The following is a 17,552-nucleotide window of genomic DNA, read 5'->3' as shown; positions in this document are numbered from 1 at the left end:
GCGTGGCGAGCGAAGCGAGCCCCGCGAGGGGACGGTATTCGTCCCCTCGCGGGGCTCGCTTCGCTCGCCACGCTTCGGGCTCGGTGGCTCGCTACGCTCGCCACAGGTTTATATCCAACTCCATGCCCACTTGGATAGTAGGGGTATGAAAAGGACCCATTTTTCCCATTGAATTCCATGTTAAAATGGACTCAGTCCATTTTAACATTGATTCCTATGGAAAAATCGGGTCATCGCATCGCATCGCATCGAATCGCATGGTCGCATGCGATGCGATGCGATCTCCCGATCCGACCCGATTTAGAAATCGGCAGCCCAGTTACTACATAAGTACCGAAATTTCTAATCGGTCCGATTATGGACTCCTAGGTGATATTTTAATATTTTAATATCAGAATTTACCTGCGGTCTAATTTGATATAATTTGCATTATTCATAGAAATTGAGCTGTGAATAGAAATTGAACCATATATTGCTGACACCGACACGCACTATATCCATTCTACAGCGGATTATTAGGTACGTAACCTTTAAAAGTGCCATATCTAGGGATATATAGCTCAGGTATACAAATCCAGTTTTAAGATTCAGCGTATTTGATGCCCACTTTTAGATACTGTGGACCTGATTAGTTGGATCAGGCCAACCACACTGCGCAGACCTTGCTGACAGCCCCTTTTAAAGGGATGGTCCCCCCAAAAATCTAAAACTTCGTACACCTGTACCCTAAGGAGTTGCCTGAAGAAGGCTGTGGACACATCACGTACCCTTTGACCCCTTTTGGGGAATATCTGGTACGTGATGAAGTTTTCATAATTATATTATTTTATCTAAAAATATGTACTGTATAAAGGCCTTATTCATCACGTGGTTCTCCTTTAGATATTTGGAGTGTGCCCCACTGAGGGGAAGGTTATTACAGCCTGCAAACCATTGAAGGAATAACACACCAGTATAAGCGTTTGAAATCATATCTTGGTACGTGCCTTATGCTCCTTCTACCTATATATCATGGTCTCAATCAAGCTCTTTCTGTAATGGTCTTTGTATGATCTAATCCCTTCATCCATATATTATTTTATTCTTTTTATAAATTTATTATCCATTTATTTTTATTTGTGCTCATCCTCTCTGTCTCTTTTTTATGGACAAGTATGTCCGAATGTTAATAATGTGTTTTAGAACAAATACTTTTTTGTAAAAGAATATAGGGTTCTTTACTTTTATATAATTTGTGTATTTTTTTGTATATGATATGGAAATATCTGTATGTAATATGCTATTATTATCTTTGCCACTTACAGTGTTAAACCCCTGATGAAGTCTTTTTTAAGACGAAACGCGTCGGGTTACTGATATCACATTTCCCAAAAGGATACAATTTCCAGATGTGATTCTTGAAACTTTAATAAAGCACTCTGGTTTTATGATTATACATTGTACTGTACTGTATTTGACTGTAATTGGTGGAAATTCCATGTGGTGGTAAAAGCGCTCTCTATACCTCTTTTTTCCCATATATATATTTATGTTTATATTAATAAACGGGGGACGGGGAATGCCTGTGTGTTCTGAGGAATGCCCAGAAAATGCTGGTGACACGCCCCTACACACCTGCAGGGCTAGCCTTCACTCTCTGCCTTGTGCATGTGTGGTCATTCGGTAATCAGAGGCAGAGCCGGCGCTATGTGCACCTCAAACCATCACTGTGCCATCGAGCCGCCCATGATAGGTGCCGCCCCTAGTCCCGTGCAATCTAGCAGTAAAATATTTAATGTGTTATAGGGTAATTCAGTCTTAAAGTAGCTTACAAGCACAATCATATATAATGTAGCTTACGGTGCCCATAAACATGCCTGCGTTCTTGTTTGTTGTATCGTTGTGACTCCTGCAGCTTATTGTTGTGATGGTTACACTGTTTTCTAACAGAAACAGTAACTGCGGGCTTTGTATCTGTGCAGAGTTCAGCCCTTGTGCAAGGAATGTGACCAAGAACTACAACTCCCATTATCCTGTGCCAGCATGAGTCCCTCTAAATAGTGTCAGAATCTCTTCTTCTATGACATTATCACCAAGCTGCTTGTTAGCATACGGAAGATGCTGGCATTCTGGTAGAGAGAATCCTGACAGGGGTCTGGTAAATATACCTCCCCCTGCCCCCTCTATCCCTCCTTACCTGCAGCCTAACCCTAACCTCCTTCCCGCAGCCTACCCCTAATCCTCCCTCCCCACATACTACCACTAACCCCCTCTCCCCACAGCCTAACCCTCCCTCCCCGAGGGCTGGCTCTACCACTAGGCAGCTTTAGGCAGCTGCCTAGGGCGCCGGGATCTAGGGGGGCGCCACCAAGTCTGCCTATCAAAAAATCAAGGATCCTTGTTGTACTTAATGCTGTGCAACTTCTACGACCTCACCTCCAGACTTTCTCTTGAGGCATGCTTCCCTATTTTGCTGCACCTCTCTTCCTGCACTCTGTTGTGGGTGGCAAAGGGGAGGGTGCTGGGGGCCTCCAGAGAAAGCAGGGGTCTTGCCCACCCACCTGGTGATTTTTTTCCCACCTTTCAAATTCAGGCATCCCTATCATCTTTTGAAGTGAGGGTCGGGTTTGCTATCCAAATGTTTTTTCTTTAGACGTCTATTTTGCTGTAGTTGGTCTTTATTATCACGCCCATTTATTCCCCTTTTTTAACCTCACGCCCATTTTATCCCTTTTTTAACCCCTTCCCGACACATGACGTATATATACGTCATGTGTCGGTTGCGGGGGAATCAAGCCAGCTCACGGAGTGAGCTGGCTTGAAAGAGAGCAGGTAATGGCTGTATATTACAGCCAGGTACCTGCTCTCACGGCCACGAGCGGCGAGTTCGCCGCTCGTGGCCGTTTAACCCTTTAAGCACCGCGGGCAAAGCGCCCGCAGTGCTTAAATAGCTGATTGAAGGGGGGGTGCCCCCCTCCGGCACCGATCGGGGCCCCCCGCGGCGAGATCGGAGGGTGCCGATCGGTTGCCATGGCAGCCTGGGGTCTAATGTAGACCCCTGTGCTGCCCATGTCAGCATACCTATTACATCCTGCCTGAGGCAGGATGTAATAGGAAGTGCTGAAAATCACTATGTTCAGCCATAGAGCTCTATGGCTGAACCTAGTACAGGCGATCGCGCCCCCTAGTGGTCAAGTACACTAGGGGGCCTTGTAGTAAAAGTAAAAAAAAAAAAAATAAAGTTAAAAAAAAAAAAAAAAAAAATATTAAAAGTTCAAATCACCCCCCTTTCCCCATTTCACAAATAAAAATAAATAAAAAATAAAAAAAATACACATATTTGGTATCGCCGCGTTCCTAAAAGTCCGATCTATTAAAATATAACATTAGTTATCCCGCACGGTTAAAGGCGTAAACGGAAAATAATTCCCAACGCCAAAACTACGTTTTTTGGTCGCATCGCCTACCCAAAAAAATGTAACTAAAAGAGATCAGAAAGTCGCACATATCCCATAATGGTATTAATTAAAAAGTACACTTCAGCCCGCAAAAAATGAGCCCTCACCCAGGTCCGTAGGTGGAAAAATAAAAAAGTTATAAGCCGCAGAACATGGCGACGCGACGCAAATTAGAAAAACCGTAAAATTTTCTATTTTTTTTTTTAGTGCTAAAACGTAACGAAAACTATATAAGTTTGGTATCACCAGAATCGAAACGACCCATAGAATAAAGAAAACCCATCATTTTAAACGAACTATGAACTCCAAAAAAAACGTAACCAGCGCAAAATTGTGGAATGGCGTTTTTTTTTTTTTACCCCACATTGAATTATTTCCTGATTCCCCAAAATATTATACGGTATAGTAAATGGTACCATTAAAAAGTACAACTTGTCCCGCAAAAAAAAAGCCCTCATGTGTCTATATAGCCGGAAAATTAAAAAAGTTACGCTTATTTGAACGCAAGGAGGAAAAAAAAAAAATTAACAAAAAAGGCCTCGTCGGGAAGGGGTTAATAATCACAGATTGCGTATATTTTATTTGTGCGCCATTTTATTCCCTTTTTATTTATTCCCTATTTTGTTCCACCCAGTTTAACTCCACCCACCATGTTTAGCCACGCCCTGCTAGTCTATTTAGCTGCAGTGCTGCATTTTGTTTGAGAGTGAGGAGTAGCGGCCTTCATGGAAAGTGTTGTCCCTGTTGAAGAGAGGCTTGCCAGGTTTTCTTGGTGTAAGGTTTTTTTTTTTTTACTGACCTTTTCCCCATTGCTGTCTGTAGGCTGCCCCAATTAGATTCACAGACAGTTAAAAATGTGTTCTAAAATTAAGCGCCACCCAAATGTCAATCAAACATTGTGAAAGTATGTTATAAAAAACACTTTCCTCTCAGGAATTTCTGTTTTCTTTAATTCTTTTATCTTTAACCTAAAAGAAATGTGCCTTCAATTCAATAAGCAGGTATATGCGTCCCCTCGCTGCCTTCACAGGTGTCCACATCCCCTCGCGGGGCTCGCTGTGCTCGCCACGCTTCGGGCTCGGTGGCTCGCTGCGCTCGCCACACTTTCTATTCTCAACTCCACGCCAACGTGGATAGTGGGGGTATGAAAAGGTCGGAGGACGCGTACCGCCGCCCCTCGCGGGCTCGCTGCGCTCGCCACGCTTCGGGTTCACGTTTATAGTGGGGGGTGGCGTGGGGGTGCATTTAACATTGTAAGCACCCATTAGGGTGCTTATACAATGTTTAATCGCATCGCATCGTATGCCATATACAATGGCATACAATTTGAAAATTGTATGCCATTGCGCGACATCGCGTCGCATCGCATACCATCGTATGCCTTATGGTATGCGATGCGATGAACGCCGCCAAAATACACAAGTACCTGTGCCTCTGATGAAGGACTATTGAAAGCGCTTAGGCACAGGAGATTGTCACGGAATTGAATGTCCGGAGAATCCTCTTCGTGAGACCAGACGGGGGAATGCATGGACGGTAACCGGGACTGAACAGGTGTCCCCCTTTTTTACATCCTCTGGAACTTCACCACGGAACTCTGGCTCCCCTTAGATACTGCCCACATTCCTCTATCATGCTTTCAATAGTCATCAGAGGCACAATTTTATGTGTGGTTATAAAACAGTATTGCACCATCTGTCTGTATTTGGAGTTCTTTACAGTGGTACCGTGAAGGATTCCAAGGACCGAAAGATATCTGAGTTCCACGTTTGTGGAATGATATGCTTATTGAATTGAAGGCACATTTCTTTCAGGTTAAAGATAAAAGAATTAAAGAAAACAGAAATTCCTGAGAGGAAAGTGTTTTTTTATAACATACTTTCACAATGTTTGATTGACATTTGGGTGGCGCTTAATTTTAGAACACATTTTTAACTGTCTGTGAATATATTTTGGTACTTGGTGAAAGTTCCGGTGGTTTCTAAATAGCTGCAACCTATAGGTGAAGCGCATTGAATAGACAAAACTCCTTCTTGATATACGTTGATGCCCATAATTAGATGCCCGCAAGTTTACCCTGCCCTCTGCTCGGCCATACAAGTTTCTCTCCATTATAACAGCACCCACCCCCTGTTAAGCAGACGCCATTTAATTCACGTGGCCCGACCGCACCCTGATGTGTCCAGTGGCGTGATTCTGAAAAGCCAGCAGGTGCTACATTCAGGGAGATGCCATGGAAGACAGAGTGGAGGATGTGCACTGCAGCCTGCCGCCCACAGGAGAGAAGACGAGCGGATATGCTGTGCATGGAGCCGGAGCCAGTCGCCCACAGGAGAGAAGGCAAGCCACTGTGCTGAGTAGGGAGCCGGAACATGCCGCCACTGACCCAGCAGGGTGATCCGTCTGTCACACACACACTTGTGAGACTTATGTGTAAAGGAGTTGGGGGGGGGAGGTTTTGCAGGTATACGGTCATTAGGTCGACACTATTATGGTCAACATGCATTGCATGGACCACTGAAGGTCGTCAGGGCTTCCCATGAAAAAGGTTGACAGAAGCATTAGGTCGACAATGGGAAAATGTCAACATGTGTTTTTCACGTTTTTTTTTTTTTTTTGAGCCAACATGTGCCGACAGGCGATATATCATGCCCTACCATCCATTACAGCGTGGGGGGAGAATATAATAGTGTGCTGAGCGCAGCGAGCCATGCGAGGGGACACAATGCACTTTTTCAGTGTCCATGTTGACTGTCGACATTCCCATGCTAATGCTTGTGTCACCTTTTTGACCCTGTCAACCTTAGCCATGTCTACATTTTTCGAGTTAAGCCCTGTTGACCTTCAATGTGGTCAACGCACTGCATGTCGACCTTAATTTGGTCGACCCAATGACTATGTGGGGGATGTGTGCCTATACGCTATTGTATTTTATTTTTTTAAAGTATATTACGACGACATTTAAAAGTTGTGAAAAAAAGGGAGAATAGGCGTGCAAAGGGAAGAAAACAACAATTGAATATCCCCCATTGTCTGTACACCCTCAGTCACATCCAGCACATACTCGTTATTTTGTCCCCTGCTGCTGTCGCACAATCACATGTAATGTAATAAGCAATATAACTATGTGCTGGTATCTCTGACAGTGTGACGTCTGCAGCTGGGCCAGCTCACTGGCCTCCCAGGGAGAGGGGTGGTCGGGGATAATAAGTCGCCCTTCTGTGTCGTTTTCCTATGGACAGTCCCTTGCTATTCCGTTTGTTTCAATGATTTCCTTAGTAAAAATAGGTTGTATATTTTGGTCGTAACTCGCTACAGAAAATCCCTGCTGGAATGAAGGGGAAAAGGATCTCCCCCCGTCAGGGAACTTTATTGGGACAGTCCAGAAAAGTTACAGAAACTTATAACAGTGTAACAGACAGAGGGGTGCAGGAAAGGGGCACTGCTGGACCTCCTGCCATATGGGGGGCTGTGAGGAGTGGGTGCTGGTGGAGAAGCCAGGCAGAGGACTTGCCAGCAGCGGGGGTAGCGTTTCAGGTGAGACAATGATTTGTTGCAAAGGCTGCTGGGAAAGCTGCAAACATGAAAGAGCACTTGTCGTGTCTTGGGGGAAAATACTTATTGTGCCAAGCCTTGTGCTCTGTGGTGATACAGTAGCGCAGAGCTGCATGCAACGCCACCGGGTCATGCACGTTGTTGCACAGGTGACGCGCCATACTAGCCTGGCATACACATCTACTGGCATCTTGATATCGCAAAAGAAGCTGAAGGGGGGTAACTGGGTACAACTGGCACATTATCCAGACCCCCTAGCAGCTGGTGCACAGGTGCAGTCATTACTAACTCTCATTCCCAGACTACCTAGTTGGTGCACAGGTGCAGATATTACTAACTGTCACATTTCCCAGACCACCTAGTTGGTGCACAGGTGCAGTCATTACTAACTCTCACATTCCCAAACTACCTAGTTGGTGCACAGGTGCAGACATTACTAACTCTCACATTCCCAGACTACCTAGTTGGTGCACAGGTGCAGACATTACTAACTGTCACATTTCCCAGACCACCTAGTTGGTGCACAGGTGCAGACATTACTAACTGTCACATTTCCACCTAGTTGGTGCACAGGTGCAGTCATTACTAACTGTCACATATCCAAGACCCCCTAGCTCCTTGATGGCTTACCTTGACATTCCAGATGTTTTTAAACTACACATCCCAGCATGCTCTGCTTCAGGTTTGCTATTTTGGCCATGCTAAATCTGTTGCAGAGCATGCTGGGATGTGTAGTCCAACAACAGCTGGAGTGTCAAGGTTAGCCATCAAGGCCCTAGCTGGTGCACAGGTGCAGTAACTACCAACTGTCACATTATCCAGACTGGTGCACAGGTGTAGTCATTACCAACGTTCACATTTCCCAGACCACCGTTCTGGTGCACAGGTGCAGTCATTACTAACTGTCACATATCCCAGATCCCCTAGCTTTTGCACAGGTGCAGTCATTACTTAGTGTCACATTATCCAGATCACCTAGCTGGTGCACAGCTGTAGTCATTACTAACTGTCACATATCCCAGATCCCCTAGCTTGTGCACAGGTGCAGTCATTACTAACTGTCACATTCCCCAGATCACCTAGCTGGTGCACAGCTGTAGTCATTACTAACTGTCACATATCCCAGACCCCCTAGAATGATGGTGCGCTGGTGCAGTCATTACTTAATGTCTCGAGGACTGGTTTGGCCACCCGTGCTGTAGATCTTTCAATCCACACCGGTCTCTACAGCCCTTACCTTCAGCATAGGGATGTACATCGGTAACCTACCATTACATGTAGGCTGGGGTTGTACCTTTCGATGCAATAATAACTAACCATCGAAATAATAATAAGATGGATAACAAAAACCCCAGAGATGGCCCCTACCGTCATATACTCTCTTTTTACAGTAGTTTTGTACTGTAATACAAGGTTTGCAACCCACGGTGACAAATAAAACACACGGGTGACATTATACTGCTCCTACATAGAACGCAGTGTAAAACTAAAGGTGGCTACACACGGAACGATTTGAAGCACAATGTGTGCGTTCCTGATCGATGGGAACAACCAATCGTTCCGTGCATCTCTAACGATGTGTGCACCTGCCGATCATTAACAATGGCCTATGATCTTTCCTACATGCAGGACCAATCTTTTGTGAAGTGTGTCAAATCGTTCTGTGTGTACGCACCTTAAAACACGTTCCCATAAATAGCATCAGCGCTGTGAAACGTTCCTCGCTTGGGGTCTGTACCTCGTTTGGCCTACAGATGTCACTGTTGAGATTGTTGTTAACAAAATAAAATGTGCTGGCCGTTACCACTACCTATCTGCATATAAATTACACCGGTATCAACCTCTATCTATCCACTGCCCCAAATACCATCTGAATGGCCATCTATCTATCCACTGCCCCAAATACCATCTGAATGGCCATCTTTGGTGATGCAATGTTATTTACAATGCTCACATTCAGAACATAGTTAATTTTGGTGAATTTAAAAATAAAATGCAAAATTCAATTTTTTTTCTTTTTAAAACATTTTTAGCTTTTCCCACTCATTTCAGTGTCAAGTACAGAAGAGCAACAGCAGGTGACATAGTTACCCCACTGAAAAGAGTAGGCCCATTGAAATGAATTCAGCTTTTGGATGCTGTATAGGGATATGGTCATTAGGTCTACAGTATGATGGTTGACAAGTATTGGGTCAACACCATTAGGTTGACACGAGGAAAGGTGACGTGTGTCAAGGTCGACATGGGGTTTTTCACTGTTTTTATTTTTGAGCGGACACGACAGGCGGTATTTCATACCCTACCATCCACTAGGGCGTGGTGAGAGAATAAAATAGTGTGTCCATGTCGACTGTGTCAACATTTGGGTAAAAAAAACAGTGAAAAACCCAATGTCAACGTTTTGACTGTTGACCTTGCCCAGGTCGACCGAATGCTTGCGTTGACCTAATGACCTGTCTACCTAAACCGATGTCGACCTAGACCCATGTCGACATAATGGTGTCGACCTACTTGCTGTAGACCTAATGATCCATACCTGCTGTATAAGTATAGTGTGCTTTTGAATAATTGCCGACTCGCTCCCCGCTTGGTAAGAGACACGGGGCAGGGAAGTGACCGGGTGGATTGGAGTAGCACGCTTGTATATACAAATATGTGGTTTGTGGGTAGCTCTTGTTATTGCAGAGCTAGGCAAACACATCAGATTTCTAGCAGGAGTACTGCACATTGCAGATCCTGTTCAAAAGGCTAACCAATAATAACCCTGTAACCCGGGACACCCATGATTGACACATTTTATATGGTTGGTTAAACCAGGTGCAATGCAGGCCTGAATTACCCCAGCCACAGAACCTGTATAATTCATGTGTCCCAGTTTAAAGGGATAGTGAGGAAATGGTATACGATCATTAGGGTAGACTTGGCTCACGTTGACACATGAAATAGGTCAACAGTGTTGAAAGTTTGACTCAAGCATTAGGTCGACAATGGCTAGGTCGGCAGTGAAAAGGCCGACATGAGTTTTTCACTTTTTTTGAGCCGACATGTGCCGACAGGCGAGATTTCATGCCCTACCATCCACTAGGACTAATACAGTGTCCATGTCGACAGAGACACAAAAAATGTGAAAACTCATGTCAACCTTTCTCCATGTCTATTTTTTTTTATGTTGGCCTTTTGCTAGTGTCAACCTTTGCATGTCCAACTCTTTGATGCGTCGACCTTTTGACTGTCGACCTAACGATACACACCCCCCTGATCATTCCGTGACGTAAGTGCTAGGTTCAATGGTGCACATTTTATGAGCAATAATACTCAGAGATACATCCTGAACCCCAGTGGCAGAGACACACTGATATCTGGCAACAGGCACTGAGCAACCACAATGATCACAGTATATATTATAGTGCATTGCTCCCCTGCTCCGGGGCTGCGGTCAGGCATTAAACATAGATGGACAAAGGTGAGGCAAAAGGCAAACCCTAGAAGATCTGGTAAATTGGAGGTCAGGGAAAATACACACAAATGAGTCTGTAAGGAAATCTACAAATACATGCCAGTAATCCAGAAGACATGGGACCTCTATGTAGTCATCCTGACCTCCTCTGCTCTCCTGAACCAAAGAGATAGGACACAGGTTCTCAAACTCGGTCCATAGGACCCCACACAGTGCATGTATTGCAGGTCTCCTCACAGAATCACAAGTGAAATAATTAGCTCCACCTGTGGATCTTTTTAAATTGTGTCAGTGAGTAATGAGTGCACCTGTCGGGTGACCTGGAAAACGTTAGCAGTGGGGTCCTGAGGACCGAGTTTGAGAACCACTGAGATAGGAGATACATATAGAACAGTGGTTCCCAACCCTGGTCCTCAAGTACCCCCAACAGTGCACATTTTGCAGGTCTCCACACAGAATCACAAGTGACATAATTAGCTCCATCTCTGGATCTGTTCAAATGTGCCTGAATAATGAGTGCACCTGGAAAACGTGCACTGTTGGGGGTACTTGAGGACCAGGGCTGGGAACCACTGCGCTAGAGGGGAGGATGAGGACTAATTACATCACCTGTGATGAGACCTGGAAGACGTTGGTTGTCCCAGTTATACCCCTTTCAGACATACTACCCGGGATTTTAGACCCAGTTCAAACCCGGGTTTTTAAAAATCACGGGTCCATTGCAGGTGCGCAGGACCCGGGATTTTAGAGGACTAAAATCCTGGGTAGAGCCTTTCACACATACCCTAGTCCCGGGATTGTGCACGTGCGCGTGAAAAATCCCGGTATTTTGCCGTATGTCTGAAAGGGGTATAATATTATGGTCCAGTGGGGGTCTTTTTCCCAGAATTCCCATTACTGAGTAACATCAACGCATGTCAGCCTAGGGCCTATGCAAATGTAACAGGGGCAGTTTTTAACAAACGTATCTTACCTAGGACCCTGCAGGTGACAGGAGGACGCCACTGCGAGCGGAGGACAAATATTCTGCCGTCCGCATAGGTGGTAAGTGGAGATTTAGATTGCATGTTGTTGTTTGTGTTTTTTTTTATTTACTAGTAACATTTATTTGTGTATTGTGCCAGTATATTCTCATTACTGCAGGGGTTAACAATCTATAGGGGCTTTACGGGTTGGCTAAATAAAACAAGCATTCAGAAAGACCGGTCTTAGTTTTACAATGCAAATGTACTCTGCACCGGTTACATCTGCCCCATCAGCAGTGCAGCATGGTTTTGTTCATTTGCTTGCTTTTTTGCTTTACTTTCAAACCCGAGTCAGGCCTTTAATCTCATTTCCAGGTGGACCTTTTCTAGCTGGAATCACAGGTGTTAAGGTGGCCATACATCTACAGATCCATTGTCAGATCGGGATGGTTGGAACAAAAACCTGGTAATATCTGAATGACAGTTTGGCAGTTTTCCAGCATTTCAAAGCAAATGGTCAACTGTTATTTGCTCTCATCCATTACGAGGATTTTGTTCCAACCAGTCCAATCTGACAATGGATCTGTAGATGTATGGCAGCCTTTAAGCCTAGTTTTGCAAGTTCAGATGTTCAGTGGCTGTTTTGTAGCATGTTTGGGGCAGAATATGGTCCCACCGTATTGGGCAGGCTTGCCTACCCTCCCGGAATGGCCGGGAGCCTCCCAGAAATTGGGTCCACCTCCCGGCCCAACGGAAGGTGGGCAAGTCTCCCGCATTCTCCACTTTCCTGCTGGTTTAATTACCTGAAATCGCAGGTCCGTGGAGAGGGGGGTGGGGCTAAAATGACACAATCGTGGCATTTAAGCTCCGCCCCCTCTCCGTGGCCCACGAATCACGGAGTTTTCCGGCATGGGTAGACGGGGCCAAGTGATATCAGCCTTGCTGCCTTTCCCCTAATGGGCTTCTCCCGGAGAGGTGCAAGTGAAAGTAGGCAAGTATGCGTATTGGGGCAGCAGTGGGAGTGGTTCGGTGATTGGCAGATTGGCCTCCAACCTTATACATTAGGTCCCAGGAAATGGAGGTGACTGGGAAAGCGATGTGGAAGGAGAGTGACACGTTGCGTAGCTGGTGGCAACTACTGACGATCGCATCAGATTGGAGTTATCATTAGCTATCCATGCGTGTGCGCATCATTAACTATATAGTGATAGTGTTAATGTTATCGTGCATATCGTTCATTCAAATCTGATAGTGCGCTCAGCTTTACACTTGTTTTGTGAGTAATTACCTGTGGTAGGGGAATAGATGATGTAAACTGCTGCCGCAATTGACAGGTGAAAACAGCCTCCGTTCTGTCCTTGGGCGGGATGTATTAATATACATCGCCGCCCTTCGCCTGACAGCCGCTGCGATGCTGCCGCATATGTACTAACATATGCGGCTAGCATCGGGTTGCGGTGACAGAGACCGCCGCGATACCTGTGATGTGGTCTGTGGAGGTCTCCGTCACATCCCGGCGGCTGCCAGTGTCCCCCTGCGTCTCCTCCCCCCTGCAGCCGGATGTCCTCCTGGCTGTGACACCTGCTGGGGGAGGAGGCGATCAAAGGAGGACGGGAGGGGGGGGGGGGCGCGCGGATGGCAGACAGCGGGCGGCGATAGAAGCCCATAGGCTTCTATAGGGTATCGCCACCCAGAGGAGACAGGGCGGACGGCTAATGGTAAATAGGAAAATGCTGTAAAACCCCCGTTTTACCGCATTTTCCCTTTAGTACATCCCGCCCCTTGTGTCTTGTGCAGGGCAGCCGAGAGGTACGCGGGGCCCTGGTCAAAATTAGAAAAAACCCTCTAAACTCAGCAGCAGCACACACCTACAGCGTGTGCTGTGCTGACAGCAGGCTCAGCATGTGCTCTCACACTGTCAGTGAGACACTCATGCTGAGTCTGATGTCAGCACAGCACATGCTGTAGAGGTGTGTGTGCTGCCCAGGGGCAATAAGGGGGTCGGACCAGGGCCCCCGCCGGGCCCCTCCAGATACTGTACACTGCCCAGCCCAGTGAAATCCTACCTCATGCAAGGCTTGCTAATGGCTATCGGCGATTAGCTGCAATTTGATTCTCAAGCCACTCACCATCGAATGATTTGCTACTTGTGTACTAGCAGGGCGCCCGGCTACGCTACGCTGACAACGTAACTTAGGCTACGTTGTCAGCATAGCCATTGCCGTGCGCCCTGCTAATATGTGACTTACTAACTTACGCAGCCGGCGGGGCTTCAGCGGCTGGCTGGTGGAGGGAGGAGATCCCGGCGTGAGGCGGGGCTTCAGCGGCTGGCTGGTGGAGGGGTGAGATCCCGGCGGGAGGCGGGGCTTCAGCGGAGGGGGGAGATCTCAGCAGCACCGGGGGATGCATCCTGGACCGGCAGCAATGTACGTAATTCAGTGTACTGCCGCTGGGAGAGCATCACATGGTTTTCCTGCTCCCCCAGTGGCACTACGCTAATGTGCAGTCTATCGATAATCGCCCAGGCTGTGAATTCGCAGCCGTGCGTCCAGGTCTGAATAACCCCCCCCCCCAAGTCCATAGCGATTCTGGACCTGCCTTATGCATTGCTGTGTCGGCTGGCGGGCGCCTTTTTTTAAATGACCGCTGATTAAAATACCTGCTTAGGTGGCAATTCCACCAGAGGTGTAACTCTGGGAGGCAATGGAGTAATCTGCCACCGGGCTCCTGCTCCCAAGGGGGCACCTCTTCCTCCCTGCGAGTTTAAAGCAGTTAATTGAAAGCTGTCAATATCGCTTCTGTGGCACTAACTATTATACCTAGTCAGAAACTGTATATTTACTGTGCATACAAACATTCCTACACAGTTGGGGGGGGGGGCACCAATATTTATCTTGCCTTCGGGCAACTGGGACAAACTTACGCCACTGAATCCCACATTGCATTGCAGCTCTGTTAGATGCGTGGTCAGCATTGCATTCTGGGCTGGCTCTGTGTGCCGCGCTCCGTGCCAGCCAGTGCAGAGATGGCTTGCAGCGCGCACTGGTTCTGGTCAGTGTTAAGCAATCACAGATAATGGAGCGATACAGCTTACAGAGCATTCTGGCCCTGGTTAATGTTTTGCAATCACAGATAATGTGGCTTACAATGCATTCTGGTCGGGTGATCTTTTGCAATGACCCCTGCATTGCAGCATTGGTAATAAATCCTTCACTTGGAGGTGAGCTCATTTGCAGAGCACTTTATTAAATTACTGCAGCAGAGAGAGAACTTGGAATGAGCGGGGAGGGGATGAAAGATGCAGGGACACGTTGAACGGTTTGATGCACATAGATAAATGAGATGTGTACATTGGGAGTGGGAGGAGGGAGGGGGGGTATTAGCCTGTGATGGATGGCTAGTTATGATTTTACAGACCTATGCTGGTAAATGTACTCTATGCACGGAGGTGGAATCCTCCTGAACCCAGCTATGGATCTTACAGTTGTGTCGGCAACTTTATACTAATGCTGGTATCTTGTCGACTCTCCTGGCATGTCCTTGAGTCGATGTTGTGCATTGATGGTTGAGACATAATCATGGTAGCACCAGCAGGCGGTGTCACCCTGACCTGCCCACTGCCTTTGCAGTGCTGACATACCCGGTTTCAGCCCGGGAGTTCATCTGTGCATATACTATGGTTACCACCCGTCTGGGATTACTCTGGATAGTCCGCTATTTAAGCCCGAGTCTGGATGGGTGGCATTCCTGGACTAAACAATGTCCGGGAACAGAGCAGGGAGGGAGTCTATCAGCCGCGCCGCTGGGAGAGATAACAATCTTGTAAGAGCCAATAGGGAGCGGCAGTGGTGGCTCCTGATTGGATTCCGGACCGCAAGCTTGCGTGAGATTTGAAATAGCGCAGACCTGGTCTGATAGTGATACAGCCGGGGGCCGTCTGACTCCCTGTCACTCACCCTGGCCCCCCTGCTCTTAAACTCCCATGTAGTAAACCTCTCACTCCCCCTTGGCAACAAGCATGCAACCCTTGGCATTGAGCATGAAACCCTTAGCACTTGGCATGTAGGGAAGTGGCACTTATGTGGCATAATATGTAATAGGCGTTACGGAGTGTGGTATTTATATGTAATGGGCATTACGGTGTGTGGCATAATGTGTAATGGGCATTATGGCATGTGGTATAATTTGTAATGGGTTTGTGACAATGTCCCTATTTTTAGTTTGTCTGGCTCCTAGATTTAAAAAATTGCTGTGTAATGGGCATCGCTGTGTGTGTGGTGTAACGTGTAATGGGCATCGCTGTGTGTGGTGTAACGTGTAATGGGCATCGCTGTGTGTGTGTGGTGTAACGTGTAATGGGCATCGCTGTGTGTGGTGTAACGTGTAATGGGCATTATGATGTGCAAAATAAAGAATAGAATTGAAGCAAGGTTTAAAAATAACCATGATAAGGCGGGGCTGGGGGTGGGTCAAGGGACGGGCCACTGTCCTGGAATCTCTCAACAAAAAGGTGGTAACCCCAGCATGCAGAGTGACGAGGCGGCTGCAGGGAATCTCTGGAGGGATCTAATCGTGGACAGAAGACCGTAGGTGTCTATAGGCTGTCATTACGGAAATACAGCATGCTCCCGTTTTCCGCCTTTTCCTGGTTAGTGCATCCCAGCCTGTGCCGAGAGGGAACCCACCACCCAATTGGCTCCTAACTGTTTTTTTTTTTTTGTTTTTTTTCAAATACACCCTGAAACATGTTAGCTAGGATTTGCTGATTCTTTATTTCTCTTCACTTGATCTCTCTCCAAGCTTTGATAAATCTATAATTACAGTACATCTCTCTTCCTCCCATCTTATAAGAATGACTATATATATCATTTTTCCTTCCCATGTCACATTACTCCTTACAGACAGCCGGCAGAAATGATCCACCAGGAAAACTATTAATAACCTCGTAGCGGAAGGAAATCTCCGGGAGATACCAAGAGGAGACAGTGTGAAATGTAGATGTGTGTGTGTGTGTGTGTGTGTGTGTGTGTGTCTGTGTGTGTGTGTGTGTATATATAGCAACAGGAGAGAGAGAGACTCGGAATGAGACTGTACAAACCTGTGGGGGAGGGGACATATTTACCATACACATAGGAAATAAATTATGAGGATTATATAAGTAAGTTGGGGGGGGGGGTGTTACCCACAAATGAGCCCCAGTCGGATAGGCAATCACACCACCTCTCTCCGCTTATGGTGACCTCAGAGTGTGATGTCACTTGGGACGAGTCCGGTATGGATGTTCCCGGACAGTTTCTGCTCCGGTGGATTTAACCCCTAACCCAGTCTGCAGCTGGGATTCCCGGCGGTCCATTAGCGAGGCAGGATGGTTTTTACATCTTCACTTGGATCACAGGTGCAGACTGCACTGTGTACTGCAACACAAACCATTTGTGACATGACTACACATCACGCGTGTGCGCCTAATGCCGGGCATCCACGGTCAGATATAGCGGTAAATTGACTAAAACTTCTAATGAAGAGGTGATAGCCCATAGCGACCAATCGGATAGGCCCATATTCTGGTTCACTTGCAAAGGCAAATTCCTTCTCAGATGGACAAAACCATGCGCACTGCAGGTGGGGTAGATGTGCAGAGAGAATTAGATTTGGGTTTTGCTTCAAAGTGAGATCTATATTGCAGTGTAAAAATAAAGCAGCCAGTATTTACCCTGCACAGAAACAAAATAACTCACCCAAATCTAATTCTCTCTGCACATGTTACATCTGCCCCACCTGCAGTGCACATGGTTTTGTCCGTTTGAGTAGGAATTTGCCTTTGCGAGTGAACAAGTATAAGGGCCAATCTGCATTTTCTTTATTACAACAAAATGATAGGCAGAACCTGGTTGCTATGGGCTACATTGCTTCTTATTTTTGGAAGCTTTAGTAAATTTACACCATAACGTCTTTCAGACCGATAGACTTTTTGGCCTGGTTCAGATATGGGCGCAAGGCTGATCTTTGTATTTGCCCCCTGCACACAGGGAGGTATCTCCCAGAGTATGGACTGCAATATCTGGGTTCTTCCCCTGGGGAGGAGGCATTGCACAGGGGAGGAACGGGGTAACATCTCCCAGTGTCTGGGTCACACCAGAT

At 46.6% G+C, this 17,552-nt stretch overlaps 1 protein-coding gene across 1 annotated transcript in view; it reads left to right on the top strand.

Annotated features, from left to right (window-relative positions):
• The first annotated feature begins 6,837 nt into the window (after positions 1–6,837).
• The window catches only part of ACHE (acetylcholinesterase (Yt blood group)), a 31,285-nt gene continuing 20,570 nt past the window's right edge, over positions 6,838–17,552 (top strand). Inside the window, exons 1-2 of the mRNA XM_083185430.1 lie at positions 6,838–6,974; positions 11,427–11,493. The gene's annotated coding sequence lies outside the window, so the exon portion shown is untranslated. The remainder of the gene's footprint in view (positions 6,975–11,426; positions 11,494–17,552) is intronic.

The sequence above is a fragment of the Crinia signifera genome, chromosome 4 (assembly GCF_055691185.1).
Source record: "Crinia signifera chromosome 4, ASM5569118v1, whole genome shotgun sequence".
Classification (NCBI taxonomy): domain Eukaryota; kingdom Metazoa; phylum Chordata; class Amphibia; order Anura; family Myobatrachidae; genus Crinia; species Crinia signifera.
The sequence above is the reverse complement of the archived record's forward strand: the minus strand, read 5'-3'. Positions and strand labels throughout refer to the sequence as shown.